The 26,498-nt window shown below is 37.8% G+C and overlaps 2 non-coding genes across 2 annotated transcripts; both read left to right on the top strand.

Moving 5' to 3' along the window:
- The first annotated feature begins 4,401 nt into the window (after positions 1–4,401).
- Positions 4,402–4,505, top strand: LOC112700181 (small nucleolar RNA R71). Its single transcript, XR_003153096.1, has one exon. It is a non-coding gene; the product is annotated as a small nucleolar RNA R71 (small nucleolar RNA).
- A 17,846-nt stretch (positions 4,506–22,351) lies between these two features.
- On the top strand, positions 22,352–22,455 carry LOC112699980 (small nucleolar RNA R71). The gene has a single exon (XR_003152909.1). It is a non-coding gene; the product is annotated as a small nucleolar RNA R71 (small nucleolar RNA).
- Positions 22,456–26,498: the final 4,043 nt, after the last annotated feature.

The raw sequence follows: 26,498 nt of genomic DNA, 5'->3' as shown, positions 1-26,498 counted from the left end.
CTTGAACTATCCAAGAGCTGAGGCTTCTCTTGGAGTTGAACGCCAAGTTGTAACGTGTTTTGGACGTTCAACTCTGGTTCGTGACGTGTTTCTGGCGTTTGACTCCAGAATGCAGCATGGAACTGGCGTTGAGCGCCAGTTTATGTCATCTAATCACGAATAAAGTATGGACTATTATATATTTCTGGAAAGCTCTGGGTGTCTATTTTCCAACGCCGTTAAGAGAGCGCCATTTGGAGTTTTGTAGCTCCAGAAAATCCATTTCGAATGCAGGGAGGTCAGATTCCAACAGCATCAGCAGTCCTTTGTTAGCCTCCTATCAGAGTTTTGCTTAGGTCCCTCAATTTCAGCCAGAAAATACCTGAAATCACAGAAAAACACACAAAATCATAGTAAAGTCCAGAAATGTGAATTTATCATAAAAACTAATGAAAACATCCCTAAAAGTAACTATATCATACTAAAAACTACCTAAAAACAATGCGAAAAAGCGTATAAATTATCCGCTCATCACAACACCAAACATAAATTGTTGCTTGTCCCCAAGCAACTGAAAATCAATTAGGATAAAAAGAAGAGAATATACTATAAATTCCAAAATATCAATGAATATTAATTCTAATTAGATGAGCGGGACTTGTAGCTTTTTGCTTCTGAACAGTTTTGGCATCTTACTTTTTCCTTTGAAGTTTAGAATGATTGGCTTCTATAGGAACTTAGAATTTCAAATAGTGTTATTGATTCTCCTAGTTAAGTTTGTTGATTCTTGAACACAACTACTTTTATGAGTCTTGGCCGTGGCCCTAAGCATTTTGTTTTCTAGTATTACCACCAGATACATAAATGCCACAGACACATGACTGGGTGAACCTTTTCAGATTGTTACTCAGCTTTGCTAGAGTCTCCAGTTAGAGGTGTCCAGAGCTCTTAAGCACATTCTTTTTGCTTTGGATCACGACTTTAACCACTCAGTCCAAGCTTTTCACTTGGACCTGCATGCCACAAGCACATGGTTAGAGACAGCTTGATTTAGCCGCTTAGGCCTGGATTTTTATTTCCTTGGGCCCTCCTATCCATTGATGCTCAAAGCCTTGGATCCTTTTTACCCTTGCCTTTTGGTTTTAAGGGCTATTGGCTTTTTCTGCTTGCTTTTTCTTTCTTTCTTTCTATTTTTTTTCTCTATTCACTGCTATTTCTTGCTTCAAGAATCAATTTCATGATTTTTCAGATTGTCAATAACATTTTTCTTTGTTCATCATTCTTTCAAGAGCCAACAATTTTAATATTCATAAACAACATGATAAAAAATATGCACTGTTCAAGCATTCATTCAGAATAACAAAAAGTATTGTCACCACATCAATATAATTAAACTAAATTCAAGGACAATTTTCAAAATTTATGTACTTCTTGTTCTTTTGAATTAAAAACATTTTTCATTTAAGAGAGGTGAAGGATTCATGGAATTATTCATAACTTTAAGACATGGTTACTACATACTAATGATCATGAAGTAGAGACACAAAACATAAACACACATAAAGCATAAAAATAAAAAAAAATACAGAGATAAGAACAAGGAAGTTAAGGAATGAGTTCACCTTAGTGAGGGTGGCGCCTTTTGAAGGACCAATGGTGCTTTTTGAGCTCCTTTATGTCTCTTCCTTGCTTCTGTTGCATGGTCCCTAGTTATTTTGGTGCTCTTATCCTTAGTTGCTCCCAATAATTGTGTGGAGGAAAATGTATCCCCTGAGGTATCTCAGGGATCTCTTGATTTGCAGTCAAATGCTTCTACTACTGAGCTATAGACCCTTGAGATGAATCTCTCCATCTCCCATGACTCGGAGGTGGAAGCAATTGTCTTCCCTTTTCTCTTCTCTTTTTTTTTTTGAGGTTTCTCTGGCCTTAGGTGCCATCAATGGTTATGGAAAAGCAAAAAAGCTATACTTTTACCACACCAAACTTAGAATGTTGCTCGCCCTCGAGCAAAGAAGAAAGAATAGAAGGAGAAGAAAATATGGAGGAGAGGGAGAGATGTGTATATTTCGGCCATATGGGTAGCATTGGGTGGGGAAGAGATGGATGAATGTGAGTGGTGAAGGGTTTTGGGAAAGAGTGTTTATTGGAAAGAGAGGATGAAGGTTGAGAAGAGGGGAGAATATGGTATGTAGGGATCCTGTGGGGTCCACAGATCCTGAGATGATCCTGTGGGGTCCACAGATCTTGAGGTGTCAAGAATTTACATCCCTGCACCAATTAGGCATGTAAAATGCCTTTGCATGCAATTCTGGCGTTTAAACGCCGAAGTGATGCATGTTCTGGGCGTTCAACGCCCATGTGCAGCATGTTTCTGGCGTTGAACGCTAGTTCCATGCTTGTTTCTGGCGTTCAGCGCCAGCTCTCCTCAGGGTGCATTCCTGGCGTTTAAACACTGGGATGTTGCTTGTTTTTGGCGTTCTACGCCAGATCCATGCTCTGTTCTGGCGTTGAACGCCAGCCAGATGCTCCTTACTGGCGTTTAAACGCCAGTAAGTCCTTTCTCCAGGGTGTGATTTTTCTTCTGCTATTTTTGATTCTGTTTTTAATTTTTATATTTTTTTCGTGACTCCACATGATCATGAACCTAATAAAACATAAAAGAACAATAAAATAAAAAATAAAATTAGATAAATAAAAATTGGGTTGCCTCCCAATAAGCGCTCCTTTAATGTTACTAGCTTGACAGTGGGCTCTCATGGAGCCTCACAGGTGATCAGGTCAATGTTGTATAGTTCCAACACCAAACTTAGAGTGTGGTTGTGGGGATTCTACACCAAACTTAGAGTTTGACTGTGGGGGCTTTGTTTGACTCTGTACTAAGAGAAGCTCTGCATGCTTACTCTCCCTTGTTACAGAAGGATAGCCGTGTGCCTTAAACACAATGTAGTCCCCATTCAATTGAAGGACTAATTCTCCTCTGTTAACATCTATCACAGCTTCTACTGTGGCTAGGAAAGGTCTTCCAAGCATGATGCATTCATCCTCCTCCTTTCTAGTGTCTAAGATTATGAAATTAGCAGGGATGTAAAGGCCTTTAACCTTTACTAACACGTCCTCTTCTAATCCATAAGCTTGTCTTACTGACTTGTCTGCCAATTGTAATGAGAATAAGGCAGGCTGTACCTCAATGATCCCTAGTTTCTCCATTACAAAGAGTGGCTTAAGATTTATGCCTGACCCTAGGTCACACAGAGCTTTCTCAAAGGTCATAGTGCCTATGGTACATGGTGTTAAGAATTTCCCAGGATCTTGTTTCTTCTGAGGTAAAGTTTACTGAACCCATGTATCTAGTTCACTAATGAGCAAGGGAGGTTCACCTTCCCAAGTCTCATTACCAAACAACTTGGCATTCAGCTTCATGATGGCTCCTAGATATTGAGCAACTTGCTCTCCAGTCACATCTTCATCCTCTTCTGAGGAAGAATAGTCTTCAGAGCTCATGAATGGTAGAAAGAGATTTAGTGAGATCTCTATGGTCTCTATATGAGCCTCAGATTCCTTTAGGTCCTCAATAGGGAACTCCTTCTTGCTTGAGAGACGTCCCATGAGGTCTTCCTCATTGGGATTCACGTCCTCCTCCTCCTCCTTGCATTCGGCCATATTGACCATGTCAATGGCCTTGCACTCTCTCTTTGGATTTTCTTCAGTATTGCTTAGGAGAGTACTAGGAGGAGTTTCAGTTACTTTCTTACTCAGCTGGCCCACTTGTGCCTCCAAATTTCTAATGGAGGATCTTGTCTCACTCATGAAACTTAAAGTGGCCTTTGACAGATCAGAGACTAATTTGCTAAATTAGAGGGGCTCTGCTCAGAATTCTCTGTTTGTTGCTGAGAATATGATGGAAAAGGCTTGTTATTGCTGAGCCTATTTTTTCCACCATTATTAAAGCCTTGTTGAGGCTTTTGTTGATCCTTCCATGAGAAATTTGGATGATTTCTCCATGATGAATTATAGGTGTTTCCATAAGGTTCATCCATGTAATTAACCTCTGCCATTGCAGGGTTCTCAGGATCATAAGCTTCTTCAGAAGCTGTCTCTTTAGTATTGTTGGATGTATTTTGCCATCCATTCAGACTTTGAGAGATCATGTTGACTTGCTAGGTCAACACTTTGTTCTGGGCTAATATGGCATTCAGAGCATCAATTTCAAGAACTCCTTTCCTCTGAGGCGTCCCATTATTCACGGAATTCCTCTCAGAAGTGTACATGAATTGGTTATTTGCAACCATGTCAATAAGTTCTTGAGCTTCTGCAGGCATTTTCTTTAGGTGAATGGATCCACCTGCAGAATGGTCCAATGACATCCTAAAAAACTCAGATAGACCATAATAGAATATATCTAATATGGTCCATTCTGAAAACATGTCAGAAGGACACTTTTTGGTCATCTGCTTGTATCTTTCCCAAGCTTCATAGAGGGATTCACCATCTTTTTGCTTGAAGATCTGAACATCCACTCTAAGCTTGCTCAGCTTTTGAGGAGGAAAGAATTTATCCAAGAAGGCCGTGACCAGCTTATCCCAGGAGTCCATGCTATCTTTAGGTTGTGAATCCAACCATGTCCTAGCTCTGTCTCGTACAGCAAAAGGGAAAAGCATGAGCCTGTAGACTTCAGGATCTACTCCATTCGTCTTAACAGTCTCACAAATCTGCAAGAACTCAGTTAAAAAATGGTAAGGATCTTCAGATTTGTTGCATTAGAGCAACTAATTGAGGTTTCAGCTCAAATTTGTTTACTCCAATGGCAGGAATTGAGATGCTTCTTCCATCAAACTTGGACGTGGGTTTAGTAAAATCACCAAGCATCCTCCTTGCATTATTGTTGTTTGGTTCGGCTGCCATCTCCTTCTCTTGTTCAAAAATTTCAGAAAGGTTGTCTCTGGATTGTTGTAATTTAGCTTCTCTTAGTGTCCTCTTCAGAGTCCGTTCAGGTTCAGGATCAGCTTCAACAAGAGTGCATTTTTTCTTGTTCCTGCTCATATGAAAGAGAAGAGAAAAACAAAAGGCAGAGGAATCCTCTATGTCACAGTAAAGAGGATCCTTATTATTAGTAGAAGATGAAAAGGGATAAGGATTAAGAAGAAGGAATAATCCAAACACAAGGGTAAGGATAGGGGCAGTGATTTGAGATAAGAAGAGGTGAAGAGAAGTGTTAGTAGATAATTAAAATAAATAGAAGGGGATGAAGGGGAGAAAAATTCGAAAATAATTTTGAAAAATGGGTTAGTAATTTCAAAAATTAAAGGAAGAATTAAAATTAAAATTTAAAACAATTAGTTAATTAATTAAAAAGAATTTTGAAAAAGAGGTGAGATATTTTTGAAAATTACAAAGGAAAAAGTAGTTAGGTGGTTTTGAAAAAGATAAGAAACAAACAAAAAGTTAGTTGGTTAGTTGAAAAAGATTTGAAATTCAATTTTGAAAAGATAAGAAGATAAGAAGATATTTTGAAATCAAATTTTTGAAAAAGATAAAATTTGTAAAAGATATGATAAAAAGATATGGTTGAAAAAGATATTTTGAAAAAGATTTGATTTTTAAATTAAAATTAATTACTTGACTAACAAGAAACTAAAAGATATGATTCTAGAAATTAAAGATTGAACCTTTCTTAACAAGAAAGTAACAGGCTTCAAATTTTTGAATCAATCACATTAATTGTTAGTAAAGCCTTTGAAAATCATGAATTAAAGATAAGAAAAAGATTTTAAAATTCAATTTAAAAAAATTTTCGAAAAATAGTGAGAAAAATGAAAAAGATTTGATTTTTGAAAAAGATTTTGAAAAGATAAGATTTTTAAATTTGAAAATTTGACTTGACTTGTAAGAAACAACTATTTTTAAAAATTTTTGACTAAGTCAACTCAAATTTTCAAAAATTATGAGAAAATTAAGGAAAAGATATTTTTTTGATTTTTGAATTTTTAATAAAGAGAGAGAAAAACACAAATATGACCCAAAACATGAAAATTTTGGATCAAAACTAGTGATGCATTCAAGAACACTATGAATGTCAAGATGAACACCAAGAACACTTTGAAGATCATGATGAACATCAAGAACATATTTTTGAAAAAATTTTGATGCAAAGAAAACATGCAAGACACCAAACTTAGAAATCTTTAATGCTTAGAAAATATGAATGCAAAGATGCACATGAAAAATAACAAAAGACACAAAACAAGAAAGCATCAAGATCAAAAAAGAAGACTTACCAAGAACAACTTGAAGATCATGAAGAACACCATGAATGCATGAATTTTTCGAAAAATGCATAATAATTTTTAAAACATGCAATTGACACCAAACTTAAAAATTGACTCAAGACTCAAACAAGAAACAAAAAATATTTTTGATTTTTATGATTTTAAGATTTTTTTGTATTTTCTTAATAAATTTTTTTCGAAAATATTCTTTAGAAAAACGAAAATAAAGAAAAAATTTTTGAAAGATTTTTGAAAACTTTTTGAAAAGAAAATTACCTAATTTGAGCAACAAGATGAACCGTCAGTTGTCCATACTCGAACAATCCCCAGCAACGGCACCAAAAACTTGGTGGACGAAAATGTGATCATCAAAAATGGCTCCAAAGACTTGGTGCTCTCAAACATGAATCGCACTTTGTCACAACTCCGCACAACTAACCAGCAAGTGTACTGGGTCGTCCAAGTAATACCTTACGTGAGTAAGGGTCGATCCCACAGAGATTATTGGTGTGATGCAAGCTATGGTCATCTTGTAAATCCCAGTCAGGCGGATTCAACTGTATTAAGAAATTATAGTATACGCGAAGGAATAAAATAGGATAGAGTTACTCATGTAATTCAATGGTGGGAATTTCAGACAACTGTATGGAGGTGCTGTGTTCCTTCTGAATCTCTGCTTTCCTACTGTTTTCATCCAATCCTTCTTACTCCTTTCCATGGCAAGCTGTATGTAGGACATCACCGTTGTCAATGGCTAGATCCCATCCTCTCAGTGAAAATGGTCCAAATGCTCTGTCACAGCACGGCTAATCATCTGTCGGTTCTCGATCATGTTGGAATAGAATCCCTTGATTCTTTTGCGTTTGTCATCACGCCCAGCAATCGCGAGTTTGAAGCTCGTCACAGTCATTCAATCCCGGAATCCTACTCAAAATACCACAGACAAGGTTAGACTTTCCAGATTCCCATGAATGCCGCCATCAATTCTAGCTTATACCACGAAGATTCTGATTAAGGAATCCAAGAGATATGCGCCCGGTCTAAGGTAGAACGGAAGTGGTTGTCAGTCACGAGTTCATAGGTGAGAATGATGATGAGTGTCACGAATCATCACATTCATCATGTTAAAGTGCAACGAATATCTTAGAATAAGAATAAGTCGAATTGAATAGAAAATAGTAGTAATTGCATTGAAACTCGAGGTACAGCAGAGCTCCATACCCTTAATCTATGGTGTGTAGAAACTCCACCGTTAAAAATACATAAGTGATGAAGGTTCAGGCATGGCCAAGTGGCCAGCCCCCAAACGTGGTCACAGGATAAAAAAAATACAATTCAGGATCTAGGATGAATAATACAAAGGTAAAAAGTTCTATTTATACTAAACTAGCTACTAGGGTTTACAGATGTAAGTAATTGATGCAGAAATCCACTTCCAGGGCCCACTTGGTGTGTGCTTGGGCTGAGATTGAACTATCCACGAGCTGAGGCTTCTCTTGGAGTTGAACGCCAAGTTGTAACGTGTTTTGGGTGTTCAACTCTAGTTCGTGACATGTTTCTTGCGTTTGACTCCAGAATGCAGCATGGAACTGGCATTGAGCGCCAGTTTACGTATCTAATCACGAATAAAATATGGACTATTATATATTTCTGGAAAGCTCTGGATGTCTACTTTCCAAAGCCATTAAGAGCGCGCCATTTGGAGTTTTGTAGCTCCAGAAAATCTATTTCGAATGTAGGGAGGTCAGATTCCAATAGCATCAGCAGTCCTTTGTCAGCCTCCTATCAGAGTTTTGCTCAGGTCCCTCAATTTCAGCCAGAAAATACCTGAAATCACAGAAAAACACACAAACTCATAGTAAAGTCCAGAAATGTGAATTTATCATAAAAACTAATGAAAACATCCCAAAAATAACTAGATCATACTAAAAACTACCTAAAAATAATACCAAAAAGCGTATAAATTATCCGCTCATCAGTTCCTAACTTAAATATTCCTACTTCTTTCAATAAAGCCAAGACTATGGTGAGAGACTTTGGTCTTGACTATAAGAAGATTGACGCATGCCCGAACGATTGCATGCTATATTGGAAGGAGCATGAGAAGGACACATCTTGTCATGAATGCGGCGTTTCTCGTTGGATTGTGCATCTTGTAGTTAAAGCTAATGTTTTGCCTTCAAAAAATCACAATGTTGCTTTGAAGACATTGCGACACTTTCCCATAATTCCTAGGCTTCAAAGACTATTCATGTGCTCAGAAACAGCTAAAACCATGATGTGACATGACGAAGAACGCAGAAAATATGAGAAGTTAAGGCATCCCGCTGACGGCCAGTCATGGAAGGACTTTGACGATCGTCATATAATTTTTGCTCTCGATCCTCGTAATGTGAGACTTGGCTTGTCAAGTGACGGATTCAATCCATATCGAACCATTAGCATATCTCATAGCACGTGGCCTGTTGTCTTAATGGCTTATAATTTTCCGCCATGGATGTCTATGAAACAGGAATACTTTATGTTGTCATTGTTAATCCCTGGACCAAAGTCACCAGGAAATGATATAGACATTTACTTGTAACCTTTGATTGAGGAGTTAAAGGAGTTGCGGGAGGCCGGGGTGGAAACATATGATGCGTCAAAAAATGAAACCTTCCAAATGTATGCAGCTCTCCTGTGGACAATAAGTGATTTTTCGGCTTACACAATGCTAGCTGGTTGGAGTACAAAAGGGAAGCTAGCTTGCCCTTGTTGTAACCATGGAACTTGTTCTAACTATCTTACATATAGTCACAAGATGTGCTACATGGGTCATCGTGCCTTTTTGCCTGAGGATCATCCACGGAGAGCTAACAAGAGATCTTTCAATGAAAAAGTAGAACATAGGCAAGCTCCACCATTATTGTCAGGTACTAAAGCTTTAAGTCAGTTGGAGTATGTGGATAATTCATTTGGGAAACTAAAACCAAAGAAAGATGGTCCATGGAAGAAGAGGCCAATATTCTTTGATTTACCTTATTGGCAGTATAACACATCACAACACAATCTAGATGTGATGCATGGTGGACAAAATTGTGATCATCAACAATGGCTCCAATGACTTGGTGCTCTCAAACATAAATCACACTTTGTCACAACTCCGCACAACTAACCAGCAAGTGTACTGGGTTGTCCAAGTAATACCTTACGTGAGTAAAGGTCGATCCCACAGAGATTGTTGGTATGAAGCAAGCTATGGTCATCTTGTAAATCCTAGTCAGGCGGATTTAACTGTATTAAGAAATTATAGTATATGCAAAGGAATAAAATAGTAAATAGTTACTCATAGAATTCAATAGTGGGAATTTTAGATAGGTGTATGGAGGTGATGTGTTCCTTCTGAATCTCTGCTTTCCTACTGCTTTTATCCAATCTTTGTCACTCCTTTCTATGGCAAGATGTATGTAGGGCATCACCGTTGTCAATGGCTACATCCCATCCTCTCAGTGAAAATGGTCCAAATGCTCTGTCATAGCACGACTAATCATTTGTCGGTTCTCGATCATGTTGTAATAGAATCCCTTGATTCTTTTGAGTTTGTCATCACGCCCAGCAATCGCGAGTTTGAAGCTCGTCACAGTCATTCAATTCCGGAATCCTACTCGGAATACCACAGATAAGGTTAGACTTTCTGGATTCCCATGAATGCCGCCATCAATTCTAGCTTATACCACGAAGATTCTGATTAAGGAATCCAAGAGATATGCGCCCGGTCTATGGTAGAATGGAAGTGGTTGTCAGTCACGCGCGTTCATAGGTGAGAATGATGATGAGTGTCACGGATCATCACATTCATCAAGTTGAAGTGCAACCAATATCTTAGAATAAGAATAAGTCGAATTGAATAGAAAATAGTAGTAATTGCATTAAAACTCGAGGTACAGTAGAGCTCCACACCCTTAATCTATGGTGGTAGAAACTCCACTGTTAAAAATACATAAGTGATGAAGGTCCAGGCATGGCCGAGAGGCCAGCCCCCAAAACGTGATCACCGGATCAAAAATACAATCCAGGGTATCTAATACTCTAGTAAAAAGTCCTATTTATACTAGACTAGCTACTAGGATTTACAGAAGTAAGTAATTGATGCATAAATCCACTTTCGGGGCCTACTTGGTGTGTGCTTGGGCTGAGCTTGATCTATCCACGAGCTATGGCTTCTCTTGGAGTTGAACGCCAAGTTGTAATGTGTTTTGGGCATTCAACTCTGGTTCGTGACATGTTTCTGGCGTTTGACTCCAGAATGCAGCATGAAACTGGCGTTGAGCGCCAATTTACGTCGTCAAATCTCGAATAAAGTATGGACTATTATATATTGATGGAAAGCTCTAGATGTATAATTTCCAACGCCATTGAGAGCGCGCCATTTGGAGTTTTGTAGCTCCAGAAAATCCATATCGAGTGCAGGGAGGTCAGATTCTAATAGCATGAGTAGTCCTTTGTCAGCCTTCTTATCAGAGTTTTGCTCAGGTCCCTCAATTTCAGCCAGAAAATACCTGAAATCAAAGAAAAACACACAAACTCATAGTAAAATCCATAAATGTGAATTTAACATAAAAACTAATGAAAACATCCCTAAAAGTAGTTAGATCATACTAACAACTACCTAAAAACAAAGCCAAAAAGCGTATAAATTATCCGCTCATCACAACACCAAACTTAAATTGTTGCTTGTCCCCAAGCAACTGAAAATCAAATAGGATAAAAAGAAGAGAAAATACTCTAAATTCTAAAATATCAATGAATATTAATTCTAGTTAGATGAGCGGGACTTGTAGCTTTTTGCTTCTGAACAGTTTTGGCATCTCACTTCATCCTTTGAAGTTTAGAATGATTGGCTTCTCTTGGAACTCAGAGTTCAGATAGTGTTAATTGATTCTCCTAGTTAAGTATGTTGAGTCTTGAACACAGCTACTTATGAGTCTTGGCCGTGGCCCTAAGCACTTTGTTTTCCAGTATTACCACCGGATGCATAAATGCCACAGACACATAACTGGGTGAACCTTTTTAGATTGTGACTCAGCTTTGCTAGAGTCCCCAGTTAGAGGTGTCCAGAGCTCTTTAGCACACTCTTTTTGCTTTGGATCACGACTTTAACCACTCAGTCTCAAGCTTTTCACTTGGACCTTCATGACACAAGCACATGGTTAGGGACAGCTTGATTTAACCGCTTAGGCCTGGATTTATTTCCTTGGGCCCTCCTATCCATTGATGCTCAAAGCCTTGGATCCTTTTTACCCTTACCTTTTGGTTTTAAGGGCTATTGGCTTTTTCTGCTTGCTTTTTCTTTTTCTTTCTATTTTTTTCGCCACCTCTTTTTTTTTTGCAAGCCTTTTGCTTTTTCACTGCTTTTTCTTGCTTCAAGAATCAATTTTATGATTTTTCAGATCATCAATAACATTTCTCTTATTCATCATTCTTTCAAGAGCCAATAATTTTTAACATTCAGAAACAACAAGATAAAAAATATGCACTGTTCAAGCATTCATTCAGAGAACAAAAAGTATTGTCACCACATCAATATAATTAAACTAAATTCAAGGATAAATTCGAAATTCTTGTACTTCTTGTTCTTTTGAATTAGAAACATTTTTCATTTAAGAGAGGTGAAGGATTAATGGAATTATTCATAGCTTTAAGAGATAGTTACTAACTACTAATGATCATGAAGTAGAGACACAAAACATAGATAAACATATAACATAAAACCGAAAAGCAGAGAAAATAAGAACAAGGAATGAGTCCACCTTAGTGAGGGTGGCGCCTTCTTGAAGGACCAATGGTGCTCTTTGAGCTCCTCTATGTTTCTTCCTTGCTTATGTTGCATGATCCCTAGTGATTTTGGTGCTCCTATCCTTAGTTGCTCCCAATATTTGTGTGGAGGAAAATTTATCCCCTGAGGTATCTTAGGGATCTCTTGATTTGCAGTCAAATGTTCTACCACTGAGCTATAGACCCTTTAGATGAATCTCTCCATCTCCTATTACTCGGAGGTGGAAGCTTTTGTCTTCCCTTTCCTCTTTCTAGAGGTTTCTCTGGCCTTAGGTGCCATCAATGGTTATGGAAAAACAAAAAGCTATGCTTTTACCACACCAAACTTAAAATGTTGCTCGCCCTCGAGCAAAAGAAGAAAGAATGGAAGAAGATATGGTGGAGATGGAGAGATGTGTATGTTTCGGCCATATGGGTGGGATTGGGTGGGGAAGAGATGGATGGATGTGAGTGGTGAAGGGGTGATGGGGAAGAGAGATTGAGGTGATTGGTGAAGAAGAGAGAAGGTGAGTTGAGGTAGGTGGAGATCCTGTGGGGTCCACAAATCCTGAGGTGATCCTGTGGGGTCCACAGATCCTGGTGTGTCAAGGATTTACATCCCTGCACCCATTAGGCATGTATAATGCCTTAGCATAAAATTCTGGCATTTAAACGCTGAAGTGATGCTCATTTTTGGCGTTCAACGCCCAATTGCAGCATGTTTCTGGCGTTTGAACGCCAGTTCCATGCTTCTTCCTGGCGTTCAGCGCCAGCTTTCCTCAGGGTATATTCCTGGCGTTCAAACGCCAGGATGTTGCTTGTTTCTGGCGTTCAGCGCCAGATCCATGCTCTATTCTGGCGTTGAACGCCAGCCAGATGCTCCTTACTGGCGTTTAAATGCCAGTAAGTCCTTCCTCCAGGGTGTGATTTTTCTTTTGCTGTTTTTGATTCTGTTTTTAATTTTTGTATTTTTTTCGTGACTCCACATGATCATGAACCTAATAAAACATAAAAAAACAGTAAAATAAAAAATAAAATTAGATAAATAAAAATTGGGTTGCCTCCCAACAAGCGCTTCTTTAATGTCACTAGCTTGACAATGGCTCTCATGGAGCCTCACAGATGTTTAGAGCATGATGAGGGCCTCCCAACACCAAACTTAGAGTTTGAATGTGGGGGCTTCTCAACACCAAACTTAGAGTTTGGTTGTGGCCTCCCAACACTAAACTTAGAGTTTGATTGTGGGGGTTTTGTTTGACTCTGTATTGAGAGAAGCTTACTGTGCCTCTTTTCCATGTTTACAAAAGAACACCCTTGGGTCTTAAACACAAGGTAGTCCCCATTCAATTGAAGGACTAGCTCTCCTCTGTCAACATCAATCACAGCTCCTGCTGTGGCTAGGAAATGTCTTCCAAGGATGATGCATTCATCCTCCTCCTTCCTAGTGTCTAAGATTATGAAATCACCAGGGATATAAAGGCCTTCAACCTTCACTAACACGTCCTCTACCAATCCATAAGCTTGTCTTACTGACTTGTCTGCCATTTGTAATAAGAATATGGCAGGCTGTACCTCAATGATCCCTAGTTTCTCCATTACAGAGAGTGACATAAGATTTATGCTTGACCCCAGGTCACATAGAGCCTTATTAAAGGTCATGGTGCCTATGGTACAGGGTATTAAGAATTTGCTAGGATCTAGTCTCTTTTGAGGTAATGTTTGTTGAACCCATGTATCTAGTTCACTAATGAGCAAGGGAGGTTCACCTTCCCAAGTCTCATTACCAAATAACTTGGCATTCAGCTTCATGATAGCTCCTAAATATTGAGCAACTTGCTCTCCAGTTACATCTTCATCCTCTTCAGAGGAAGAATAGTCTTCAGAGCTCATGAATGGCAAAAGGAGGTTTAATGGAATCTCTATGGTCTCTATATGAGCCTCAGATTCCTTTAGGTCTTCAATAGGGGACTCTTTCGTGCTCAGAGGACGTCCCAGGAGGTCTTCCTCACTAGGATTTTTGTCCTTTCCTCCTGACGTTAGGATTTTTGCCAGTAAAGAATTTCATAAAAACAGTCGCGTTGTAGACATAGTCTCTAAACCGACAGAAATCCCTTCGTACAAACGTTTTGGTTGTCACAAGTAACAAACCCCTTTAAAATTGATAACCGAGTATTTGAACCTCGGGTCGTCTTCTCAAGGAATTGCAGGGAGGTATGTTCTTATTATTGGCTATAAAAAAGGTAAAATTGGGGTTTTGGAAGCAAGTGCGAATATATTATATGACAAGTAAAATAAAATAAAAATAGCTGTAAAATAAACCTTTGGCAAGGTATAAGAACTGGAGGTCCTTTCCTAGTTATCCTTATCAATTGTGATGAGAATTGGATTTTTCTTCCACTTTGTTAAACTCTAACTATGAAGGTAAGTTAAGTGGATGAATTTCAATTTTCAATCAACAATGAGTTTGATAACACTAGAGTCACCAATTATTTAACCAAAGCCAAAAGGAAAGAAAATTGAAACTGTTGGAATAAAAATGCCTTCAGATGGGAAGCAATAATCATGTAATTAAAAGAAAGTAATAATAACTGAAATATCTCAAATAATATTAATTCAAAGAAAATCATAACATGAAAGAGTTCATAAATTTAATTGGAAAAATAAATAAAAATAAAGAACATGGGATTGAGAGTCACTCCTAAAATTAAGAGAAGTCCTAAATCCTAATCCTAAGAGAGAGGAGAGAACCTCTCTCACTAAAAACTACATCTAAAACTGTAAAAAGTGAATTGTGAGTGCCTGATTATGAATGGATGCATTCCCCCACTTTATAGCCTCTAATCTGTGTTCTCTGGGCTGAAAACTGGGTCTGAAACAGCCCAGAAGTCACTTCCAGCGCTTTCTGGTCCGTACAGGTCACGGAAAAGTGACGCGGTCGCGTCGCCCATGCGGCCGCGCGGGTTGCGCTCCTGCCAGTTCACGCGTCCGCGTGACCCACGCGTTCGCGTCGCCTGGCATCAGGGCATCTATGGCAAATTATATATCAAATCGAAGCCTCGGACGTTAGCTTTCCAACACAACTAGAACCGCATCGTTTGGACTTCTGTAGCTAAAGTTATAGCCGTTTGAGTGCGAAGAGGTTAGGGTGGACAGCTTAGCAGTTTCTCCAACTTCTTGTATTCCTTCCACTTTTGCATGCTTCCTTTCCATCCTCTGAGCCATTCCTGCCTTGTAATCTCTGAAAACACTTAACACACATATCAAGGCATCTAATGGTAAAAAAAAGGAGAATTAATATTAATAAAATTAAGGTCAAAGAAGCATGTTTTCAATCAAAGCACATAATTAGGAAGGCAAATACAAAACCATGCAAATAGTACGAATAAGTGGGTAAAGAGTTGATAAAAACTACTCAATTGAGCACAAGATAAACCATGAAATATGGGTTTATCAACCTCCCCACACTTAAACATTAGCATGTCCTCATGCTAAGCTCAAGAGAAACTATAAAGATGAAGAGGAATGGTAGAATGTATGAGATGCAACCTATGAATGCAACTACATGCAAAAATGTTTCTACCTTCTTGGTTAAAAATAAATAAGTTCTCCAAGACAAAATAATTCAGATTTCACTAATTCAAATCATATAGTAAAAACAAGTAAACTTGTAAGAAGATAGCTAATGAAAGCAGGGAACATAGAATCAAGCATTGAACCCTTACTGGTAGTGTATATCACTCTAACTCTCAAGTGTCTAAGGTCAATCACTCTACTCTCCTCTAGTCATGCTTTCTAAACTTTATTCTTCATCTAACCAATCAATAAATATTTAGCATACTAATGCAAACATCATGAGGTCTTTTCAGGGTTGTAATGGGGCTAAGGTGAAGGTAAGGGTATATATAAGGCTAAGTGAGCTAATAAAGTGAATCCTTGAGTAGTCTAAGATCTCACCTAACATATACATACTCTATAAAAATTTTAAAATTATACTTAGCTTCCCATAATTTTCTCACTTTTTGTATTACATGCTCATGTATCAAATTTATTTTTGAATTTTGTCCCATGGCATTGATTCTTTTTTTTATTTTGCATTTGGGGTAATATTATTTTTCTCTTTTTTTTTTGTATCCCCTTATTTAATTACTTAATATTGTTTTTCAATGCACATGGCAATTTAATTATTTTGATTTCACATGAGCATGCTTCCCAAATTTTCAAATAACTTATTTAATTTAATTCCTACTTTTTTTTTCATATCATCCCATGTTCCCATAAAATTCCCCACACTTAAATTATACACAATATCTATCTTAAGCTAACCAAGGATTCAACTTGGGATTTTTATTTTGTTTTTCTGCTTAAGGCTAGTAATGTGTTTATAAAACAGAAGGGATTTAAAAGCTCAAAGGGGCTAACAAGGGTGATGTAAAAGGTAGGCTAATTCTGGGATAAGTGAGATAAAAATCAAACAATGGCCTCAATCATATGCAAGCATGTAAATATACTAAATAATGGACATATAGAATGGAACAAAATAAAGATTGCAATTATAGAGAAGTGAACACACAAGAATAAAATATTTATGGTTAAATAATGTAACCATGTAATTAAGCTCAATTCTCACAGGTTGTGTGTTCTTTGGCTTAAAAACCATGTTCCAATTACAACTTCAAACAAGTTTTACACAAAAAGTTTCAATTTAAATTAGTGATTTTTTTTTTCAAAATAGGGTCTTAAAAGAAATTTATTATTTTAACCAAGTAGTAACTAAATGTATAAAATCAAATAAATATGCAATTAAACATGCAAATGCAATAATGAACAAACAAATAAAATAAAACATTGGTGTTGAAAGAGGAAATAACTAACCTATGGAGATTGGTATCGACCTCCCCACACTTAAAGATTGCACCGTCCTCGGTGCATGCTAAGATGTGCAGGTGGACGGTTGCTCCAACTGACGCTTGTAGATGGAGGCGCCTGAGTTGGAGATCTCTTGGTTCCTTTCCTTGCTGGTGTCTTGTCAGTGGCCTTCTCTTTTCCTTTCTTGGTACCCATGCCTAAGGAAGAAGAAAAAGGAAGAGTGTGAAATATAGAAAACTAAGACCAGAAGGGAGGAAATTCCAAGTGATAAAGAATGCCAAAGAAAAGATGATAGTCCATCTACATGGTAGCTACAACATGTAGGGAAGACAACAATAAAGAGCAATTCAAAATAATTAGATGCAAGAGGGTAAAAACATGCAAATAATAGGCATGAGAGGCATAGCTCAAGCATCAAGTAATAAATGTGCCAAATTAAAGAGCATGTGTAATGATGACAATTGTGAATGATAATCCCAAATACATTGGGTGTGCAAGTTAAAATAGGGATGAAAATAATGTAATCCAAATGTATATGAGAGCCATAAGTAAATGTCAACTGTCAAATCTCTTCTCTGAGTAGCCACGTGCTCAAATAAAATAAGGCACTTATCCAAATAAAACTCCAACACCAATGAGAATAATGCAATGAATGAAATATGCAAATAAATGAAGTAGAATAAAATGGAGGGAAAAAGGATGAGAAGAAAAAAGAAAGTGAGAAAGGAGAGAGAAGGAAGAAATTAGGATTAGAAAAGAGAAGATAAGAAAATTGGCACTAATCTGGATAGGTTGTCTGACGCTGGCGATGTGGTCGCGTGGGTGACGCGGTCGCGTGGTGCGCGATAAGGTTTGGGCGATGCGGACGCGTGGGGCACATGATCGCGTGACTCGATTTGTGCTAGTGGCGCGAGTGCAGCCTCGCGGCCGCACAACTCTCTGTTCAAAACGTCAGTATTGCCAAAATCCAGGGTGACGCGGTCGCGTGGTCGACGCGATCGCGCGGATGGCCTTATTTCCAATATGACGCGGACATGTGGGTGACGCGTTTGCGTGGCAGGGCTTGTGCTACTAGCACGGGTCCAGCCCAATTCCAGCATAACTCTCTGCCATACACCTTTTTTACGCCGATTTCAGGTCACGCGGCCGCGTGGGTGACGCGGTCGCGTGGGAGGCCTTTATTCCCATGTGACGCGGTCGCGTCAACGACGCGGTCGCGTGGGTCGATTTGTGCCATTGGAACGCCTCCAGCGCTGCTCCTGCGAAACTCTCTGTTCATATTAATATTGTCTCCCATCTCCTTGCGACGCGGATGCGTCGCTGATGCGGTCGCGTCGCGTACTCGCTTTTTTTTTATAATCTGAAAAATGCAGAATGCAGTGTTAATATGAATGTGATGCAAAACTCCATGTTCAATATAACAAAATAAAATAAAATTCAAAAACAAGTAAAACTAAATAAAAATGAAAAAGGACGATCATACCATGGTGGGTTGTCTCCCACCTAGCACTTTTAGTTAAAGTCCTTAAGTTGGACATTTGATGAGCTTCCTGTTATGGTGGCTTATGCTTAACTCATCCAGGAATCTCCACCAGTGTTTGTGATTCCAGTAACCTCCGGGGTCCGAAACTAGGCATGTAAAACCCTTGAGCAGCTTTAAAAAGATTCTTAGACTCTCGGGGTGTTAGATGTCAAAACAGATTCCAGGATCCCAAATCTTGCTTTTACACCCGTCTTCGTGTTGATTATCATGATTCCATCCGGGTAGTAAGCAATCTGAATTCTCACTAAAGTGGCCAAACAACTTCCTAGACCCATTCAGTTGAGCTCTATACCAACCTTTACGTTTAAGCTTAAAGCTTCCAACCATGATGAACCTTGCAGGACAATTCTTACCACTGACCATCTTCCTTTTACTCTTAATGCCACAAAGAGCTCTAAGTTGACCATCCGTCTCCAGTAGCCCATATTCAAGTGGGATTAGAAAGCTATGGGATATGAATTTTACCCACTTGAATGTTGTGAAGGATGATAGCGACTTAGGGGGAGGTATCTTTAATGAAATTGTAAGCTCCACTCCCTTGTGCTCTTCTCTGATAATTACCACCTCTTTGCAAACTTCTTCAATTTCAACCTCTTCCTCTTGGTAGCTCTCTTTCAATTCAATCTCCTTTTTATTGCTTTCCAAGGGCATGAGAGGTTGTGCTTCTTCTTCTTGAATCTCCATCTCTTGATTAACCTCTTCCAAGTCTTCAACTATGATATGCTTTGGAGGTTGTACACCCTCTTCAGCATCAATTTCAACCGTCTTGGAAGGAGGCTCTATGTCTTGTCTTTCCCATGGAGGTTCTGCGTCTCCTAAGTCTTCAACCAACTCTTCTTCTTGAACAATGATAGCTTCTTCTACTTGTTCTAGTATGAATTCATGCTCTGTCTTGTCCACTGGAGTTTTTGATATCTCTTTTATGCTATGGTCTTCACTAGACTGTCCACATGGGGCTGTGGCTGATCCTTGTGTATTTAAGCGTCTAGAAGCCCATTGAATTAATACATGCCCCAGTTGTTGAGTGGTTGCCTGAAATCGATCCATTGTTTCCTTGAGACGATCCTTTGCCTCTTGATGCACTCGGTTTTCATAAGTAGGATCATAATGCTCTTGGATTGATGGATATGGAGATGGTGAATATTGAAGTGGTGGTTCTTGTGAGTAATTGGGTTGGAATTGGGGTGGTTCTATATATGGTTCATATGGCTCATAAGGTGGTTGGTATGGTGGTTGAGGGTTAGGGTCATATGGAGGTGAATGGCGGAAAGGGGCTTGTGAGTATGGTGGGTTGAGGTTGTGTTGAAAGGATGATCTCTGAGCATAGGGTGGGGCTTGTTGGTAGCTACAAGGTGGTCCACCATATCTATCAGCTTGGGATGCATTGTAGCCTGGTCTTTGTCCATGATATCTAGGATGGTGTTGTTGCCTAAAGGGTTGATTAGATCCTCTTGGCTCCATCCATCCTTGATTGGTCTAACCTTGATGCAAATTCCTGCTGTGGTTTCTATTTCCTTCAACAAAGTTAGAACCAAACTCAAAGCGAGAGGGGTGAGAATTCATAGTAGTTATCAGAAATAAAAGGGAAAAAGGAGAAACAAATAAACAGGTAAAAGAAAAATATTTTTTTTAGAAAAATATTTACAATAACCAATAATAAGGCACACGTTTGCAATTCCCCGGCAACGGCGCCATTTTGACGTTAGGATTTTTGCCAGTAAAGAATTTCATAAAAACAGTCGCGTTGTAGATATAGTCTCTAAACCGACAGAAATCCCTTCGTACAAACGTTTTGGTTGTCACAAGTAACAAACCCCTTTAAAATTGATAACCGAGTATTTGAACCTCGGGTCGTCTTCTCAAGGAATTGCAGGGAGGTATGTTCTTATTATTGGCTATGAAAAAGGTAAAATTGGGGTTTTGGAAGTAAGGTGCGAATATATTATATGACAAGTAAAATAAAATAATAATAGCTGTAAAATAAACCTTTGGCAAGGTATAAGAACTGGAGGTCCTTTCCTAGTTATCCTTATCAATTGTGATGAGAATTGGATTTTTCTCCCACTTTGTTAACCTCTAACTATGAAGGTAAGTTAAGTGGATGAATTCCAATTTTCAATCAACAATGAGTTTGATAACTCTAGAGTCACCAATTATTTAACCAAAGCCAAAAGGAAAGAAAATTGAAACTATTGGAATAAAAATGCCTTCAGATGGGAAGCAATAATCATGTAATTAAAAGAAAGCAATAATAACTGAAATATCTCAAATAATATTAATTCAAAGAAAATCATAACATGAAAGAGTTCATAAATTTAATTGGAAAAATAAATAAAAATAAAGAACATGGGATTGAGAGTCACTCCTAAAACTAAGAGAAGTCCTAAATCCTAATCCTAAGAGAGAGGAGAGAACCTCTCTCACTAAAAACTACATCTAAACCTGTAAAACGTGAATTATGAGTGCCTGATTATGAATGGATGCATTCCCCCACTTTATAGCCTCTAATCTGTGTTCTCTGGGCCGAAAACTGGGTCAGAAACAGCCCAGAAGTCACTTCCAGCGCTTTCTGGTCCGTACAGGTCGCGAAAAAGTGACGCGGTCGCGTCGCCCATGCGGCCGCGCGGGTTGCGCTCCTGCCAGGTCACGTGTCCGCGTGACCCACGCGTTCGCGTCGCCTGGCATCGAGGCAGCTATGGCAAATTATATATCAAATCGAAGCCTCGGACGTTAGCTTTCCAACGCAACTGAAACCGCGTCGTTTGGACCTTTGTAGCTAAAGTTATAGCCGTTTGAGTGCGAAGAGGTTAGGCTGGACAGCTTAGCAGTTTCTCCAACTTCTTGTATTCCTTCCACTTTTGCATGCTTCCTTTCCATCCTCTGAGCCATTCCTGCCTTGTAATCTCTGAAAACACTTAACACACATATCAAGGCATCAAATGGTAAAAAAGGAGAATTAATATTAATAAAATTAAGGTCAAAGAAGCATGTTTTCAATCAAAGCACATAATTAGGAAGGCAAATACAAAACCATGCAAATAGTATGAATAAGTGGGTAAAGAGTTGATAAAAACTACTCAATTGAGCACAAGATAAATCATGAAATATGGGTTTATCAACCCCCTCTCTGCATTCGGCCATATTGACTATATCAATGGCCTTGCACTGTCTCTTTAGATTCTCTTCTGTATTGCTTGGGAGAGTACTAGGAGGAGTTTCAGTTACTTTCTTACTCAGCTGGCCCACTTGTGCCTCCAAATTTCAGATGGAGGACCTTGTTTCACTCATGAAACTTAAAGTGGCCTTAGACAGATCAGAAACTATAGTTGCTAAGTTAGAGGTATTCTGTTCATAATTCTCTGTCTGTTGCTGAGAAGATGATGGATAAGGCTTGATATTACTGAGCCTACTTCTTCCACCATTATTAAAGCCTTATTGAGGCTTTTGTTGATCCTTCCATGAGAAATTTGGATGATTTCTCCATGATGAATTATAGGTGTTTCCATAAGGTTCACCCATGTAATTTACCTCTGCTATTGCAGGGTTCTCAGGGTCATAAGCTTCTTCAGAAGCTGCCTCTTTAGTACTGTTGGATGCATTTTGCTATCCATTCAGACTTTGAGAAATCATGTTAACTTGCTGAGTCAACACTTTGTTCTGAGCCAATATGGCATTCAGAGCATCAATTTCAAGAACTCCCTTCCTCTGAGGCGCCCCATTATTCACGGAATTCCTCTCAGAAGTGTACATGAATTGGTTATTTGCAACCATCTCAATAAGTTCTTGAGCTTCTGTAGGTGTTTTCTTTAAGTGAATGGATCCACCTGCAGAATGGTCCAATGACATTTTGGAAAACTCAGATAGACCATAATAGAATATATCTAATATGGTCCATTCTGAAAACATGTCAGAAGGACACTTTTTGGTCATCTGCTTGTATCTTTCCCAAGCTTCATAGAGGGATTCACCATCTTTTTGTTTGAAGGTCTGAACATCCACTCTAAGCTTGCTCAACTTTTGAGGAGGAAATAATTTATCCAAAAAGGCCGTGACCAGCTTATCCCAGGAGTCCAGGCTATCTTTAGGTTGTGAGTCCAACCAGTTCTAGCTCTGTCTCTTACAGCAAAAGGAAAAAGCATGAGCCTGTAGACTTTAGGATCTACTCTATTTGTCTTGACAGTCTCACAAATCTACAAGAACTCAGTTAAAAATTGGTAAGGATCTTCAGATGGAAGTCCATGAAACTTGCAGTTCTGTTGCATTAGAGCAACTAATTGAGGTTTCAACTCAAAATTGTTTGCTCCAATGGCAGGAATTGAGATGATTCTTCCATCAAACTTGGATGTGGGTTTAGTAAAATCACCAAGCATACTCCTTGCATTATTGTTGTTGGGTTCGGCTGCCATCTCCTTCTCTTGTTCGAAAATTTCAAAAAGGGTGCCTCTAGATTGTTGTAATTTAGCTTCTCTTAGTTTCCTCTTCAGAGTCCTTTCAGGTTCAGGATTAGCTTCAACAAGAGTGCTTTTTTCCTTGTTCCTACTCATATGAAAGAAAAGAGAACAAGAAAAGAAGAGGAATCCTCCATGTCACAGTAAAGAGGATCCTTATTATTAGTAGAAGAAGAAAGGAATAAAAGTGAAGAAGAACCCAAACACAAGGGTGAGGATAGAAGCAGTGATTGGAGATGAAGAGGGGTGAAGAGAAGTGTTAGTAAATGAATAAATAAATAGAAGAAGATGAAAGAGAGAATTCGAAAATTAATTTTGAAAAGGAGTTAATGATTTTCGAAAATTAAAAGTAAAATAGAATTAAAATTAAAATTTAAAACAATTAGTTAATTAATTAAAAAGAATTTTGAAAAAGAGGTGAGAAATTTTTGAAAATTAGAGAGGGAGAAGTAGTTAGGTGGTTTTGAAAAAGATAAGAAACAAACAAAAAGTTAATTAGTTAGTTGAAAAAGATATTAAAATCAAATTTGAAAGGATAAGAAGATAAGAGGTTAGATAAGATATTTTAAAATCAAATTTTTGAAAAATATAAAATTTTGAAAAAGATATGATATAAAAGATATGATAAAAAGATATAAAAAATATGATTTTTAAGAAAAAGATATTTTGAAAAAGATTAAATTATTAAAATTAAAATTAATTACTTAACTAACAAGAAACTAAAAGATATGATTCTAGAATTTAAAGATTGAACCTTTCTTAACAAGAAAGTAACAAACTTCAAATTTTTGAATCAATCACATTAATTTTTAGTGTAATTTCAAAAATTTGAAATAAAATTAAGAAAAAGATTTTGAAAATAATTTTAAAATTTTCGAAATTAATAAGATAAAAATAAAAAAGATTTGATTTTTGAAAAAAATTTTGAAAAGATAGGATTTTTAAAATTGAAAATTTGACTTGACTTATGAGAAACAACTAATTTTAAAATTTTTTTGACTAAGTCAACTCAAATTTTCGAAAATTAGGAGAGAAATAAGGAAAAGATTTTTTTTATTTTTGAATTTTTAATGATGAGAGAGAAAAACAACAAAAATGACTCAACATGAAAATTATGAATCAAAACTCATGATGCATGCAAGAACACTATGAATGTCAAGATGAACACCAAGAACACTTTGAAGATTATGATGAACATCAAGAACATATTTTTGAAAAATTTTTTATGCAAAGAAAACATGCAAGACACCAAACTTAGAATTCTTTAATGCATGGATACTATGAATGCAAAAATGAATATGAAAAACAATAAAAGACACAAAACAAGAAAACATCAAGATCAAACAAGAAGATTTACCAAGAACAACTTGAAGATCATGAAGAACACTATGAATGCATGAATTTTTCGAAAAATGTATAATAATTTTTAAAACATGCAATTGATACCAAACTTAAAAATTGACTCAAGACTCAAACAAAAAACAAAAAATATTTTTAATTTTTATGATTTTATGATTTTTTTGTATTTTCTTAATAAATTTTTCAAAAATATTCTTTAGAAAAATGAAAATAAAGAAAAAAAATTTGTTTTGAAAGATTTTTTGAAAACTTTTTGAAAAGAAAATTACCTAATCTGAGCAACAAGATGAACCGTTAGTTGTCCAAACTCGAACAATCCCCGGCAACGGCACCAAAAACTTGGTGGACGAAATTGTGATAATCAACAATGGCTCCAAAGACTTGGTGCTCTCAAACATAAATCACACTTTATCACAACTCCGCACAACTAACTAGCAAGTGTACTGGGTCGTCCAAGTAATACCTTACGTGAGTAAGGGTCGATCCCACAGAGATTGTTGGTATGAAGCAAGCTATGGTCATCTTGTAAATCCTAGTCAGGCGGATTTAACTGTATTAAGAAATTATGGTATACGTGAAGGAATTAAATAGTAAATAGTTACTCATAATTCAATAGTGGGAATTTCAGATAGGTGTATGGAGGTGCTGCGTTCCATCTAAATCTCTGCTTTCCTATTGCTTTTATCCAATCTTTGTCACTCCTTTCTATGGCAAGCTGTATGTAGGGCATCACTGTTGTCAATGGCTACATCCCATCCTCTCAGTGAAAATGGTCCAAATGCTCTGTCACAGCACAGTTAATCATCTGTCGGTTCTCGATCATGTTGGAATAGAATCCCTTGATTCTTTTGCATTTGTCATCACGCCCAGCAATCGCGAGTTTGAAGCTCGTCACAGTCATTCAATTCCGTAATCCTACTCGGAATACCACAAACAAGGTTAGACTTTCCGGATTCCCGTGAATGCCGCCATCAATTCTAGCTTATACCACGAAGATTCTGATTAAGGAATCCAAGAGATATGCGCCCGGTCTAAGATAGAACGGAAGTGGTTGTCAGTCACGCGCGTTCATAGGTGAGAATGATGATGAGTGTCACGGATCATCACATTCATCAAGTTGAAGTGCAACGAATATCTTAGAATAAGAATAAGTCGAATTGAATAGAAAATAGTAGTAATTGCATTAAAACTCGAGGTACAGCAGAGCTCCACACCCTTAATCTATGGTGTGTAGAAACTCCACTGTTGAAAATACATAAGTGATGAAGGTCCAGGCATGGCCGAGAGGCCAGCCCCCAAAACTTGATCACTGGATCAAAAATACAATCTAGGATATCTAATACTCTAGTAAAAAGTCCTATTTATACTAGACTAGCTACTAGGGTTTACAGAAGTAAGTAATTGATGCATAAATTCACTTTCGGGGCCCACTTGGTGTGTGCTTGGGCTGAGCTTGATCTATCCACGAGCTGAGGCTTCTCCTGGAGTTGAACGCCAAGTTGTAACATGTTTTGGGCGTTCAACTCTGGTTCGTGACGTGTTTCTGGCGTTTGACTCTAGAATGCAGCATGAAACTGGCGTTGAGCGCCAGTTTACGTCGTCAAATCTCGAATAAAGTATGGACTATTATATATTGCTGGAAATCTCTGGATGTCTACTTTCCAACGCCGTTGAGAGCGCTCCATTTGGAGTTCGGTAGCTCTATAAAATTTACTTCGAGTGTAGGGAGGTCAGATTCCAACAGCATCAGCAGTCCTTTGTCAGCCTTCTTATCAAAGTTTTGCTCAGGTCCCTCAATTTCAGCCAGAAAATTCCTGAAATCAAAGAAAAACACACAAACTCATAGTAAAGTCTAGAAATGTGAATTTAACATAAAAACTAATGAAAAAATCCCTAAAAGTAGTTAGATCATACTAAAAACTACCTAAAAATAAAGCCAAAAAGCGTATAAATTATCTGCTCATCAATGCACATAGAAAAGAACATAGTTGATAGTATTCTTGGAATTCTCTTAGATATTTCTGGCAAGACAAAAGATCACACAAATGCTCGATATGACTTACAAGAAATGGGCATTCAAAAGAACCTTCACCCCAAGAAAACAAATGGTAGCAAAAAGGTGAAGCTGGCAAAGGCATGCTACTCAATGACCAATGCTGAGAAGTTAATTTTTTGTGACGTCTTGAAGATAGCAAAGTTGCCAGATGGCTCTGCTTCAAATATTTCTCGGTGTGTGAACCTTTT

Source organism: Arachis hypogaea, chromosome 6 (assembly GCF_003086295.3).
Source record: "Arachis hypogaea cultivar Tifrunner chromosome 6, arahy.Tifrunner.gnm2.J5K5, whole genome shotgun sequence".
Lineage (NCBI taxonomy): Eukaryota > Viridiplantae > Streptophyta > Magnoliopsida > Fabales > Fabaceae > Arachis > Arachis hypogaea.
Note: the sequence above shows the minus strand (reverse complement) of the source record. Positions and strands in the feature narration are given on the sequence as shown.